Below are 16,097 nucleotides of genomic sequence, written 5' to 3'. Positions count from 1 at the left end.
TTACCCTTTCAATATCATGTATGGACTAGAGGTCTCCAGTCTATACATGATATTGCAAATGGTAAGTTAAGTTAATTTAAGTTAAGGTTAAGTTAAAATGCTAGTCAGAGAAAGACAAGTACGATATGATTTCACTTATATATGGAATCTAATGAACAAAATACAATATCAAAATAGTAAACATAAGTTTATTGGAGAATAGACTGACAGCTATCAGAGGGTAAGGAAGTTGCAGGACTAAGCGAATAAAGTAAAGGGATTAAACAAAAAGGAAAAAACCTCAGACACAAAAACAGTAATGACAAGAGGAAAGGGGAATGGGGGAGGGAGAAGAGGGTAACAATGTGATAAATGGTGATGAAAAAAGACATGACTTGGGGTGGTGAACACACAATGCAATATACAGATGACATATTATAGAACTATACACTTAAAATATAAGTAGTTTTTTAACCAATATCATCCCAATAAATTTAATTTAAAAAGTAAAAAGAATGAAAGACAAATACCACATGATATCACCTTTAACAGGAATCTAAACAACAAAACAAAACAAAACAAAAAAACTAGCAAAATATAACCAAAGACACTGAAATAGGGGATAGTCTGACAGTGGCCAGAGGGGAGAGAAGAGGGAATTTCAGGGGGGAATGGGTAGGGATTACAGGAACAAATTTGGAGGACACATGGACAAAAACTAGGGGTGGGGGGTAATGGGGGGAAGGGGGGAGGGTTGCGTGGGTGGGCTGGAATGGGAGTAGGGGGGAGAAAACTGTATTTGAACAATAATTAAAATAAAAATAAAAATAAATAAATAAATAAAGTAAAAAGAATGAGGAAAGGACAATTTTTTTTTCTTTTCCTCATATTACCATATTGGTCTTGACTTTCCAACTTGTCAGAAATGTACAGAGAATGAAAAGGAGATGGTAAAGCGGATAAAAAAATAAAAACTAAAGCAATATGTATAAGAATATTGTGATTATGGCTACATTATTTCATTTTTATGTGTCTGATTTTCTTATCTTTAAAATGGAATAATTTTACTACCTACCTCACAGGCTTGGTGGAAGGAACAAAAATTTAGGACAGCACATGACCGTAAGCACTTTGTATTATTATTATTATTTGAGTAAAATGTTAAGAAAACTAATAAAAATGTTTTACAATTTTGTTGTTAATTTACAAATAAAATATCTTTCAAACTGAGATCATTTCAGGTAAATAAAAATAGCTATTTGAGAATCACTGATACAGGAGCCCAAATAGTGTTTTGATGATGAGACAAAGGGTCAGGTGTTTATGAAAAAGGGAAGAAGCCAAAGACATACATAGCAGAAGGCATTTCTACTGGCACATGTAACATGACACATATGATGCTAATTCTAAACATAGTTTTTAATTTTCTGTGCAGTATACATTCATCCAGTAGTCATTTCTTATCTTTATAAATAGTTCTTTAGGCACACAATGTTGCTTAGGCCCAATTCAAAGGTCATTTTTCCCTCTTGTAACATGCAAACGTGCAAGGCAATTCCTCCTGAATGGCAGTCTGGGTACATTTGCTCATTTTTTCTGACAATACTAAGAGCATTGAAAATTTTTATTAGCTATTTCTCATAAAGAAATAGTTAATTAATAAACATAAAATATTTTGTTAGACTTCTAAGCAAATAAAAGAATTCCCATTGGTGATGCCTTCTAAGAGTCAGGCATTGTAATAGGTGCCTGACTCTTAGAAGGCATCTATGAAATTTAGGTAGTACATTTGTTTTCATCTTTCAGACCCATCACTTGTCCATAAGGTGAGGTTTACAAATGGAGAAATTGAGGCTTAGAGATCCATCATTGTGACAACTTGGCCAATAGCCACTTCCTATTAATTGCTTGAGAATCACTAGAAACAATGAGGCCAGCTTTTTTTTCCATAATGCCTGGTAGATAATACAGAAGTTTCTCAATAAACAGTAATGACACTGTGTTGAACTGACTTGCCTAAGTAAACAGATTTTGAATCCAGTTCTGTCCAATTATAAATCTGTGATTCTAGTAGTCTTGTTTTTTTTCTTCAGATAATTAAATCCTTTTTAATACTAATATTTCATTTATCAGGAATAATTCTAGCTTCATGGAAGCTACAATTTCTAGGTACACATCAAGACATATCACAATTAAAATGGCAAAAGTTAAACACAAAGAGGGAATTTTAAAAGCACCAAGTGAAAGACAATTTCTATACCTACAAGAATGTTTCATAAGACTATAAGCTGATTTCATAACAAAAATATTTAAGCCCAGAAAATATCGGCATAAAATATTCAAAGTGAGGAAAAACAAAGACCTAAAACAAGACCCTTTTAGCCAGCTCAGAAATGTTTTAAAATTGAAAGAGAAATTGCTTTCAAAAATTCAATAAATTGTTTTAAAACCTAAAGGAATTTGTTACAGATAAACCAGTGTTACAACACATATTAAAGTGCTTTTATAAAGAGGAAAGAAGAGGAAAGAGGAGAAGAAGGAGGAAGAGGAGGGGAGAGGAAGTGCAAAAAGGGGAGAGGGAGTAGAAGGATACAGAAGGAGACAAAGAGGATCACTCTCAACAGTAACAACAGGAAAAGAGGCGAAGGGAAGAGGAACATAGTTAAAACAATGGAATGGCAATAAGTATGTAACTCTCGATAATCACTTTAGCCCTGGCTGGTTTGGTTCAGTGGATTGATTGTTGGTCTGTGAACCAAAAACTCTCTGGTTTGATTTCCAGTCAGGACACACGCATGAGATGTAAACCAGGTCCCCATTTGGGGGTGTGCATTGTTTCTCTTCTTCTCTTTCTCCCTCTTCTTCTTCTCTCCCTACAAATAAATAAATAAAATCATTTTAAAAATCACTTTAGTGTAAGTGGTGTAAATACTTCAGTAAAAAGACATAGGTAGCTGAATGAATAAAAAACAAAATCCATATAAGAGACCCACCTTAGTACAAAAGATACACATACAATAAAATACAATGGAAAAAAGATATTTTATAAAATGAAAATTAAAAAAACTGGGATACCAATACTTACATCCAACAAAATAAACTTTAAAACCATAAACTATAGTAAGAGATAAAAAAGAGATTCTATGCAATAGTAAAGTGACAAATCCAGCATGAAGATTTAACCCTTGTAAACATTTATGCAACCAAGATAGGGACTCTTCACTATGTATATTGAATCTTAAGAGTCATAGAGGAAGATAGTAGGGGATTTTGCACCACACTGACATCATTTTGTTAATCTTTGTGTTGCAACCCAGGATTAGGGCAGACAGAAGAAAATACATAGAGCCATGGGGATGTCTGACATGTCTTTATTCAAAGGTGGACAATCAATGGACGCCACAAGCCACATCTCACTCTGAGTGTCACACAATCAGGGAGTCCCAACTCCCTTATATATTAAGCGCATACAAAACTGGCAAGAAACTAAGATATTGTATTGTGGCAGGAAAAGAAAACTCCAAAAGTTTCTTATGCTCTGTAACTGTAACACTTGCAAAATTTCACACAGGACTGTAGAAGCTGACCAGTCATAACCAAAGCAACAGCCAGTTACTCAAGGCCGTACACAGACTACCATGATAAGCTCCTGTGCTCTGTAGCTTCTGCAAATTCCTCCTGCGTTTTCTCTTTGTCTCCCATATACAGTAGCTGGACCTAACTTCCCCATTCAGCTCCTGTAACCTTGCTTCACCATGTAGGTAGGAAGCCCGGGACTATTTAAACCCCGGGAGAGTGAGGATCGGTGCTCAGAGGATTTGGATGTTAACCACCCCCTGTGGGCCCCCGGGTAATAAAGTTTGTGCTTCATTATCTCTCTGCGTGTGGGTAGATTTTCCACAACAGTATAATACAGTGTGACTCTGAGCATGCAGGCCCACTCAAGGTTATAGGAATACAGATTATTAGACCAAGCTTCAATGCTATGGGAATACTGCTTATCTTAGTTACCCAGATATTTGAGTGAGGTTGCCAGACTTACTCTGTTTAACCTACAATCTTACACACAAAAACATGCCAAGAATGAAATGATGACCTTAAATGACACACTAGATCAAATGTATTTAATTCATATTCAGAACAGTTCACTTTGAAGCAGCAGAATATACATTTTCTTCAAGTGCACACAGAACGTTTTCTAGAACAGACCATATATTATGACACAAAACAAGTCTTAATACATTTATAAATATTGCAATTATATCAAGCATTTTATCTTGTTTATGCTGGTATAAAAAATAGAAACTGGTCACAAAATAAAACCTAAAGAAAGCACAAAAACATGTAGGCAAAATAACATGTTACTAAAAGAAAAATGGGTAGGCAATGAGTTAAAGAAATAAATCAGGGATGCCTAAAACAAATAAAAATGAGAACAAAACAACCTAAAATATATGGAACACAGCAATGAAAGAGAAAAATGCACAGCATTATAGGCCTACCTCCAGAAACAAACAAAAACCTCAAACAATGAAACTTTACTGTTAAAGGATGTAAAAAAAAAAAGGTGTCAAGTGAGTAGAACACAGGAAATAATCAAGATTACAGCAGAAACAAATGAAATAGAGTAAAATAAAATTACAGGAATTCAATGAAACCAAAAGCTAAATCTTTGAAAGGATGAATAAACTAAAAAAAATAATAATAATTAAAACTGTTAACCAGACTTAGTAAGGGTAGGGAGGGCAGGTAAAGGTCAGCAATGAGGAAAATGGTGTGACAACTATAACTGAACAATAATAAATAAAATTAAAAAGACACTAAGAAAAGGAAGGAAGAAAGGAAGGAAGGAAATTAAACAAATACAAAAAAATGTTTCTAGCACTTGGCTATGTAAACAGTACCACTAAGAGCAACATTGGGGTGCATAAGTTCTTTTGAATGGCTGTTTCTGATTTCTAGGGTATAATCCCAGAAGTAGAATCAGTGCATAGAAAGGCAGTTCCATTTTTTTTGTTGTTTTTTATGGAGATTCCATAATCTTTCCACAGCTACACCAGTGTGCATTCCCACCAACAGTGCACTAGGGTTCCCTTTTCTCCTCATCCTTACCAGCACTTGTTTATTGATTTATTAATACTGGCCACTCTGATAGGTATGAGGTAATATCTCATTGTGGGTTCAATTTGCATCTCTCTGATGGCAGGTGATGCTGAGCATTCTTCCATATGTCTATAAGCCATCTGTTTGTACTTCTAGGAGAAGTGTCTGTTCAAATCCTCCACCATTTTTAATTGGATTGTTTGTCTTCCTGGTGTTGAGTCATATGAGTTGCCCATCAGTAAATGAGTGAGTCAGAAAACTGTGGTACATTTACACAATGGATTTCTATACAGCAGTAAGAAAAAAGGAACTCTTACTTTTTTCAGCAGCATGGATGGAAGCTAAATGTAATAAGCCAGTCAGTGAAAGACAAATACCCTATGATGACATCTATAAGAGGAATCCAATGAACAAAACAAACTAATGAACAAAATAGAACCTCAGACATGGACAATGGAACAGACTAAAACTGACCAGAGGGGAAGGGAATGGGGAATAATGATGGAAAGAAGGGGAAGGACCTAGTCAAAGAACATGTAAGAATGACTCATGAATGTAGATAGCATGGTAGGAAATGACTGTGAGAGTAGGGGTGAGGGCTGGGCACAGGAGAGCAAAGAGGGAAAAATTGGGACAACTGTAATAGAATAATAATAAAAATTATTTTAAAAGTAGAAGTGCAAAAGATTGTAAAAATATTACAAAAATATTGTATAACAACAAAATTGGAGAATCTTGACAAATGGACAAATTTCTAGAAACAGTCTTTTTGCTGAAGCTTTTATTGATTTATTTTTAGACATAGGGGAAAGAAGAGAGAAAGAGAGGAAAAGAAACACCAATGTGTGGTTGACTCTTGGACAGCCCCTTCCAGGGACCAGGCCTGCAACCCAGCCATGTGCCTAGACTGGGAATCAAACCAGCAACCCTTTGCTTCACAGGCCGGTGCTCAATCCACTGAGTCACACCAGTCTGGGTAGAACAAACAATCTTTTAAAACTAAGCAGAAAGTTTCAATCTGGACAGACTACAATTAGTGAAATTAATTTTTAAAAAAAACTAACACACAGAAGTCCTGGACTAGATGACTTCAAAGTAAAATTTACAAAATTCAAAGAATTAACCTTTATCTTTTCAAACAGTTCAAAAATTCAAGTACTCCTAAGCACATTTTACAATGCCAGCAGCATTCTAAGTACCAAATTAAATAAATATACTACAAAAATAAAATTATTGGCCAGCATTTCTGATGAATGTAGAAGCTAAAATCCTCCAAAATGTTAGCAAACCATATCTAGCAGTACATTAAAGGATCATACACAATGATCAAGTGAGATTTATTTTGAGGACACAAGTGTGGTACAATGTTTGCAAAAAAATCAGTATGCTACACTAAACAAAATGAAAATTAAAAATCATGTGATCATATCAATAAATCAGAAAAAGCATTTGATAGAATACAGCACCCATTTACAATAAAAACTCTCAATAAAATAAGAATAGAGAAAACATATCTAAATGTAATCAAGGCCATATAAGATGATTCCACAGTTAACACCATACTTGAAAGGCAAAAACTACAGGCATTCATTGAGACTGGAAATAAGACAGAGAAACTACTTTTACCACTCTAATTCCACATACCAGTGGTAGCCCTAGCCACAGCTTTCAGACAAAAAGAAGAAATAAAAGGCATCCAAAGTTGAAAGAAAGAAGAAAAACTGTCATTTTTTGTGGGTGACATTATACTGTATATAGAAATCCCTAAAGAATCCACAAGAAAAACTACTAGCTCTAATAAATCAATTCAGTAATGTAGCAGGATACAAAATTAATATGTCACACAGCTGCTTTTTACACAAGTAATATATATCAGTTTTCTGGGTTTCCAGAAAACTATTCCATTATTATTACATCAAAATAAAAAAATACCCAAAAATATATTTAGCCAAAACTGTAAAATAGCTGTACTCAGAAAATTAAGACACTGAAGTTAGAAGTTGAAGAAAATATCATGTTTATGTCACCAAAATTTAACATTATTAATATATACAACCAAAGCAATCCATAGATTCAATGCATTTCTACCAAAAGTCCAACTGTTTATTCAGAGAACAAAAATCAATATTTCAAAAATTTATATGGAAACACAAAGATCTGAAGAGAAACAGCAATTTTGAGAAAGAAAAACAAAATTGAAAAAATTATACAACCTGACTTTAAATGATACTACAAGGCCTTAGTAACCAACACACAGCTTAGTACTGGCATAAAAACAGACATACAGTCTAATGGAATGAGTCAAGAGCTGAAAAGTAAAACCATGACTTAATGATCAATTAATACATAACAATGAAGGTAAAATATACAACTGGGTAAACATAGTATTCTATAACTGGTATGGAGGATATTGGAGAGAAATGTGCAACAACAAAACACTAAACCACCTTTTTAAACCATAGACTAAAAGAAACCCAAAATAGATTAAAGACTTAAATGTTAGACTTGAAAGTATAAATGTCCTAGAAAAAAACCTAGGCAGTAAAATCTTGACTTTCTAGTAGAAATGTGTTTTTTCTGATATATCTCCTCAGACAAGAAAATGAATAAACAAATGAATAAACAAACAAACAAATGGAACTATATCAAAGTGAAAATTTTTGAACAGCCAACAAAACAAACAAAATGGAAAAAAACACTGAATGGGAGAGTATATTCACCAATGATATTTTGATAAGGGGTTAATATCCAAAGTTTATAAATAACTTAGAAAAATAACCCTGGCAAATGTAATTTACTTGGTTGAAGTATTGTCCTGTAAACTGAAAGGTCACAAGTTTAGTCCCCAGTTAGAATACATATCTAGGTTATGGGTCAGTCCTCAGTCAAGGGGTATGTGAGAGGCTACCAATACATGTTTCTCCCTCACATAGATATTCCCCCCCACCCGTCCCTCCCATCTCCTCTCTCTAAAATCAATAAGATGCTTTCGGAAAAAAATACAAAATAGTTTATAAAATTCAACACAAAAATTAATTTAATTAAAACGTTGCCATGAATTTAAGTAGGCACTTCTGTAAAGAGGACTTACAGATGATCAATAGTCATATAAAAAGATTCTGAACATCACTGAGTTGTGAGAGAAATGTAAATTAAAACCACAATAAAATGTCAACTCACACTTGTCAGAATGGTTATCATGACTAAATAAACAAACATCAAGTGTTGGCAACAATGTAAAGGAAAGGGAAACCTAGTGCACTGTTGGTGGGAATGCAGACGGGTGCAGACACTATAGAAAGCAGTATGGAGTTACTTCAAAAAATTTTTAAAAAGTAGCTGTAATATTACCCAGCATTTTCACTTCTAGAAATATATCCAAAGAAATCCAAAATACCAATTCAAAAGCATATATGCATCTTTATTTATTGTATTGTTATTTATAATTGCCAAGATCTGGAAGAAGCCTAATTGTCCTTCAGTTGATGAAAAAATCACAAAGCTTCGGTAATTTTTTTTTTATTCTATCTTAATCATTATTCAAATACAGTTTTCTCCTTTTTAAACCCAATTCTTTCCCCCCTCCCACCCTCCCCACTTCCCTCCCATTACCACCCTCCCCTTAGTTTATGATCATGTGCCCTTTAAGTTTGTTCCTGTGAGCCCTTCCCACTGACCCCTTAAATTGCCTCTTCTCTCCCCTCCCGTCACCGTGAGCCTGGCCTCTATTTCAGTGTCTTTGGTTATATTTTGCTTGCTTCTTTGTTTTGTTATTTAGACTCCTGTTAAAGGTGAGATCATGTGGTATTTGTCTTTCACTGCCCAGCTTGTTTCGCTAAGCATAATGTTTTCCAGCTCCATCCATGCTGTTGCAAAGGGTAGGAGCTCCTTCTTTCTTTCTGCTGCATAGAATTCCATTGTGTAAATGTACCATAGTTTTTGATCGATTCATTTACTGATGGGCATCTTGGTTGCTTCCAGCATCTAGCTATTGTAAATTGTGCTGCTATGAACATTGGGATGCATAGGTTCTTTTGAATTGGTGTTTTAGTGTTCTTAGGATAGAGCCCAGCAGTGGAATTGCTGGGTCAAAAGGCAGATCCATTTTTATTTTCCTGAGGAAGTTCCATGCTGCTTTCCATAGTGGTTGTGCCAGTCTGCAGCCCCACCAACAGTGCACTAGGGTCCCCTTTTCTCCACAACCTCTCCAACACTTGTTGTTTGTTGCTTTGTTTATGATGGCCATTCTGACTGGTGTGAAGTGGTATCTCATTGTGGTTTTAATCTGCATCTCTCTGATGGCTAGCGATATTGAGCATCATTTCATGTGCCTTTGGATTTTATGTATGTCCTCCTTGGAGAAGTGTCTGTTCAAGTCCTTTGCCCATTTTTTAATTGGGTCACTTGTCTTCTTAGAGTGGAGTCGTGTAAGTTCTTTAAATATTTTGGAGATTAAACCCTTGTCTGAGATATCATTGGCAAATATGTTTTCCCATACAGTTGGTTCTCTTTTTATTTTGATACTGTTTTCTTTAGCTGTGCAGAAGCTTTTAATTTTGATGAGGTCCCATTTGTTTATTCTTTCCTTTATGTCCCTTGCTCTAGGGGACACGTCAGTAAAAAAGTTTCTGCGTGAAATATCTGAGATTTTCCTACCTACATTCTCCTCTAGGACTTTAGTGGTGTCACGTTTTATGTTTAAGTCTTTTATCCACCTTGAATTTATTTTTGTATATGGTGTATGTTGGTGCTCAAGTTTCATTTTTTTGCAGGTGGCTGTCCAGTTCTCCCAACCCATTTGTTGAAGAGGCTATTTTTATCCCATTTAATGTTGCTGCCTCCTTTGTCAAATATTAATTGACCATAGAGACTTGGGCTTATTTCTGGGCTCTCTGTTCTGTTCCATTGGTCTATGTGCCTGTTTTTATGCCAGTACCAGGCTGTTTTGATTACAGTGGCCTTGTAGTATAGTTTAATGTCGGGTATTGGGGCCCCTCCTACTTTACTCTTCTTTCTCAAAATTGCAGCAGCTATTCGGGGTTGTTTATAATTCCATATAAATTTTTGAAGTGTTTGTTCTATATCTGTGAAATATGCCATTGGTACTTTAATGGGAATTGCATTGAATGTGTAAATTGCTTTGGGTAGCATGGACATTTTGATGATATTAATTTTTCCAATCCATGAACACGGTATATGTTTCCATTTGTTTGTGTCTTCCTTGATTTCTTTCTTCAGTGTTTTGTAGTTTTCTGAATACAGGTCTTTTACCTCTTTGGTTAGGTTTATTCCTAGATATTTTATTTTTCTTTTTGCTATTTCGAATGGGATTTTTTCCTTGATCTCTGCTTCTGCTGTTTCATTGTTGGTGTACAGAAATGCCTTTGATTTCTGGATATTGACTTTGTACCCCGCTGTTTTGTCAAATTCATTTATTAGGTCAAGCAATTTTTTGGTAGAGTCTATAGGATTTTCTATGTATACTATCATGTCATCTGCAAACAGTGACAGTTTTGTTTCCTCCTTTCCGATTTGGATTCCTTTTATTTCTTTTTCTTGTCTTATTCCTGTGGCTAAAACTTCCAGTACCATATTGAACAGAAGTGGTGAAAGTGGACAGCCTTGCCTTGTTCCTGATCTTAGTGAAAAAGATTTTAATTTTTGCCCATTGAGTATGATGTTGGCTGTAGGTCTCTCATATATAGCCTTTATTATGTTGAGGAATGCTCCCTCTATTCCCACTTTCCCGAGTGTTTTTATCATGAATGAGTGCTGTATCTTGTCAAATGGTTTTTCTGCATCAATTGATATGATCATGTTGTTTTGTCTTTGCTTTTGTTTATGTGATGTATTATATTTACTGACTTGTGAATATTGAACCATCCTTGCATCCCTGGAATGAATCCCACTTGGTCATGGTGTATGATCTTTTTAATGTATTGTTGCATGTGGTTTGCCAGTAGTTTGTTGAGGATTTTAGCGTCAATGTTCATCGACGATATTGGCCTGAAGTTTTCTTTCTTTGTTGTGTCTTTATCTGGTTTTGGAATTAGGATGATGTTGGCCTCGTAAAAAGAGTTTGGGAGACTCCCATCTTTTTGGATTTTTTGGAATAGTCTGTGAAGGGCAGGGGTTAGCTCTTCCTGAAATGCTTTGTAGAATTCTCCTGTGAAACCATCTGGTCCAGGGCTTTTCTGTGTTGGGAGTTTTTTGATTACTGCTTCAATTTCTTTTGTTGTTATGGGTCTGTTCAGGCTTTCTGCTTCTTTTTCATTGAGTTTTGGAAGATTATATTTTTCTAGAAATTTGTCCATTTCACCTAGGTTTCCAAATTTCTTGGCCTACAGTTCTTCTTAGTAATTTCTTACAATCCTTTGTATTTCTGTGGTATCTATTGTAATCTCTCTTCTTTCATTTCTGATTGTGTTTATTTGGGTCGTCTCCTCCTTCTTCTTCTCCTTTTTTTTCTTGATGAGTCTGCTTAAAGGCTTGTCAATTTTGTTTATCTTTTCAAAGAACCAGCTCTTGGATTCATTGATCCTTAGAATTGTGCTTTTAGTCTCTATGTCATTTAATTCTGCTCTGATCTTGGTTATTTCCTTCCTTCTGCTTGCTCTGGGCTGCCTTTGTTGTTGTTCCTCAGGTTCTTGTAGACGTAGGGTTAGGTTGTTTGTTTGAAATATTTCTAACCTTTTCAGGTGGGCCTGTATCGCTATGAACTTCCCTCTCAGGACTGCCTTGGCTGTCTCATAAGTTTGGGGTTGTTGTGAGTTCGTTTTCATTTGTTTCCAGAAACCTTTTGATTTCTTCCCTAATATCATTCTTGACCCATTCATTGTTTAATAGCATGCTATTTAATCTCCATGATTTTGAGTGTTTTTGGTTTCTTTCCTTGGGATTGGTTTCTAGCTTCAGTCCCTTGTGGTCTGAGAAAATGCTTGGTATGATTTCAATTTTCTTGAAATTCTTGAGGCTTGTTTTGTGACCTATCATGTGGTCTATCTTTGAGAATGTTCCGTGTACATTTGAAAAGAATGTATATTTAGGTTCTTTTCGATGGAGGGCTCTGTATATATCAGTAAAGTCCATTTCATCAAGGGTATTGTTCAATGCCACAATATCTTTGTTGATATTTTGTTTAGAAGATCTGTCCAATTTTGATAGTGGGGTGTTAAAATCTCCCACTATAATTGTGTTGCTGTCCATTTCTTTCTTGAAGTGCTTTAAGATTTTCTTTATGAACTTGGGTGTTCCTATGTTAGGTGCATATATACTTACAATATTTATGTCTTCTTGATGTATTCTTCCCTTGAGTATTATGAAGTGACCTTCTGGGTCTCTCTTTATGGACTTTTTTTGGAAATCTATTTTGTCTGATACGAGTATTGCTACCCCGGCTTTTTTTTCCTGTCCATTTGCTTGGAAGATTTGTTTCCAGCCCTTCACTTTCAGCCTGTGCAGGTCTTTTATCCTGAGGTGGGTCTCTTTTAGACAGCAGATATGTGGGTCACTTTTTCTTATCCATTCAGCTATTCTATGTCTTTTGATTGGCGCATTTAATCTATTTACGTTTAAGGTTATTATTGATAGGTACTTATTCATTGTCTTTTATGTATGTGTGTTCCTCTCTCTCTCTCTCTCTCTCTCTCTCTCTCTCTCTTTTCCCTCCCTTCCTTAAAGCAGTCCTTTTAGAATCTCTTGCAGAGCTGGTTTGGTCGAGGTGTATTCCTTTAGACTTCTTTTGTCTGGGAAGCTTCTTATTTGGCCTTCTATCTTGATTGAGAGCCTTGCTGGATATAGTAGTCTTGGTTGCAGCCCTCTGGTTCTCATTACCTGGAGTATTCCTTGCCATTCTCTTCTGGCTTGAAGTGTTTCCATTGAGAAGTCAGCTGTTAGCCTTATTGGGGCTCCCTTGCATGTTACTTCCGTTTTCACCCTTGCTTCCTTCAAGATTCTCTCTTTGTGTTGAAATTTTGTCATTTTAATTATGATGTGCCTTGGGGTGGGTCTCTTTGGGTTTCTCTTGATTGGGACTCTCTGTGTTTCCTGGATTTGTGTGACTTTTTCTCTCATCAAATTAGGTAAGTCCTCCTTCATTATTTGTTCAACTAGGTTTCCGATCCCTTGTTTTTCTTCTTCTCCTTCTGCTATCCCTATTATACGGATATTATTACGTTTCATATTGTCTTGCATTTCTCTTAATCCCTCTTCATTCTTTCTGAGCCTCTTTTCCTTCTCTTGCTCTTTCTGGATGCTGTTTTCTACTTTGTCCTCCAGCTCGCTAATCCGATCTTCTGCTTCATCAAGCCTGCTTTTTACTCCTTCTACTGTGTTCTTCAGTTCAGAAATTGTATTCTTCATTTCCTCTTGACCTTTATTGTGAGTTTCTATTTCCTTTTTCATGTTTATATAGTTTTCAGTGAGATTGATGTAGTTTCCCTCTAATTTCTGAAAGCTCATTGTGAGTTCATGGAACTTCCTTGTAATCATTGTTTTGAACTCACTATCTGATAGTTGAGTTGCCTCTATTTCATTTAGCATTTTTCCTGAGGCTTCCTCCTTTCCCTTCAATTGGGGGTTGTTTCTTTGCTTCCTCATTGTTCGTGGGTTTCTTCTTTTTTCTTCTTGTTTGTTAATTTGATCTGTTCTAATTCCCTTTAATTATGGTGTGAACTTCTGTGGTAGAATATTTGTGAGATTCAGTGGTGCAATCTCCTTCACGTATCCTGGTGCACACAGCTTCCCCCTCTTCTTTTTTGTGATCAGTTGGAGGAGTAAGGCAAAGTGGTTTAAAACAGCAAGAGAGTATACTATGATATTTACATTAGCAGCCAGTAGAGAAGAGATGGGTTATCCTATGGCTCCTTGTAGTGTTAACCGTGTTCCTCCACCCCACTATCCACGTTTTAGAAAGGATGGAAAGAAGGTAAGACTCTTACTGGGGATGAGAGGATTGTTAGTTGGATCTAGAAAGCTGTGAGGCTGTGGGAGGTGAGATTCTATGGTAGGATTGGACTAAAGATTAGTATAAATGAGTCATGAGTAAAAGAATAGAGACAACCCCCACAATAGTATAGTTCCGAAAATTGCAAAGTGGGCTGAGATCAGGTAGGGGTATTGAGAAGCAATTACAATTGTATAGACTAGGTCTTACTAGTAGTAATAGTAAAGTGAGAGTCTTGTGGCAGAATTGATGAGGTCTAGATAACAAGAATAAAGAGTATAGAACCTTGAGAGGTGTATTAAAGGAACACAGATGAAGGATAGTAACTTCTCAACCCCATGTGACTGAGATACCAGGGGCAACCTATCAAATGACAGTATAATCAGCCAAGCAAAGAAGATTATATAGAAAGAAAAAGAATACCAAAATATTATTAAAATAAGAAATGTTGGAAGAGTGAGAAAAGGATAATACAAGTTTACTGTAACTTGCCATATTTAAAAAAAAAGGAAAGAAAAGCAGGAGATGGAGTGCAAGAGAGATAAATTTGGAGTGGAAAGAATAATATTAGGATGAATGGAAGAGAAACATAAGGGATTGAGAGATAAAAATAATAGAAATTGAAAAATAAAATGTCACGTAAAACACAAGATAAAATCAATATACCAACACCAGCCAGAGAAACCTAATAAAGCCAAAAAAAAAAAAAACCCAGACAAAGAAACAAACAAAAACAAACACAAAAACATAAACAAAAGAACCTCTTGTTGGTTTCTAACTGGCCAGACCAGTTTTTCTGATCTTGCTGGCTTCCACTGGCTGAGGGACCTTTGAAATCCTTCTCTCTCTCCCAGCCAGACCTCAGCTGGTTTGTCAGGAAGCCTGGGCGATCCCACACACACCGGCTCTCTGGATCTCACTCCCACATTCTTCCGGACTCCGAGGTCCTGCAGGTTTCCAGTTCTATGATCCCAGGAGGCACCCGCACCGTTTTTGGATTCACTGCGCCCTCCCTGGGATCGTAAAAGGGTGCTCCCCTCCCCCAAACTTTTGAGATTGGGGTTGAGGATCGCCCTAAGCGCCTCGCCTGAGTCCCTTCCGGCATCAAAGCGCGAGAGTCAGTCATCCTGTTGGGGCGGGCCGTTTCCAGCTCCCTGTTCCCCGCCGAACCGCACTGCGTCTGGATGTGGGCGCCTTTCCCTGCTCCCTAGTTGGGCTGGCTGGAAATCTCTGAACCACCACTGTAGAAACGCACCAAGTGCCTCGGCCCTCCCGGGATCCCAGCACAAGATTCAGGCCTCCCTATGGGGCTCGAGTGGAGCGGAGAGCGGCCCGGAGCACGGCCCTGGCTCTGTGCTCTCCACCAATTTGCACTTCCACCGGGCTAGGGTTACAGGCACCCTTTCAGGCTGCCCCGGGTCCTGTCGGCTAGTGTCCCTCACTCCTCCCAGGCCTCTGGGCGGGTGTTCACCGTCCCTGGGCTATTTTTTCACAGTCCACTGTCCAATCTGTTCCTTTTAGCAACGTTCTCCCCTGGGGTTGCTTACCCCCAGTATAAAAGCTTCGGTAATTTTAAAAATTGAAAACTACTCTGTGGCAGGAAAAGAGGGCCCCATAAAAAGTTTCTATGCTCTGTAGCCTCTTTGATAAGCAGTGCTCTCTGTAACACCTGCAAAATGTCACAGTGCCCTTGTTTTATTGTGACCAGACATAGCTGAGTAGAAGCTATTTTTAGGTAAGGAGCTAACTAGCAGACGTTACCAAGGTAACAGTTTTCTCAAGGCCAAATTCTGACCTTGGCTCACTTCTGCTTCTGTATGCTTGCTTTAGCAGATGACTCACACCCTCCTCCTTTTTGCCTTGTAACAAGTATGTAAGGGAAACTCCAGCTCAAACTCTTTGCTCAGAATTTGGGATTCCCCTCTGAGCCCACACATAATAGAGTTTGTGCTTCATCATCTCTCCACATGTAAGTGATTTTCTGCAACAGATCAACCATTAAAATTTTAAAAAATAATAAAAAATCTTAACTTTTGTAGCAGCATGGATGGACAGGAAAAGCATTTTGTTA

This window comes from Phyllostomus discolor, chromosome Y (assembly GCF_004126475.2).
Source record: "Phyllostomus discolor isolate MPI-MPIP mPhyDis1 chromosome Y, mPhyDis1.pri.v3, whole genome shotgun sequence".
NCBI classification, from domain to species: Eukaryota; Metazoa; Chordata; class Mammalia; order Chiroptera; family Phyllostomidae; genus Phyllostomus; species Phyllostomus discolor.
The sequence above is the reverse complement of the archived record's forward strand: the minus strand, read 5'-3'. Positions refer to the sequence as shown.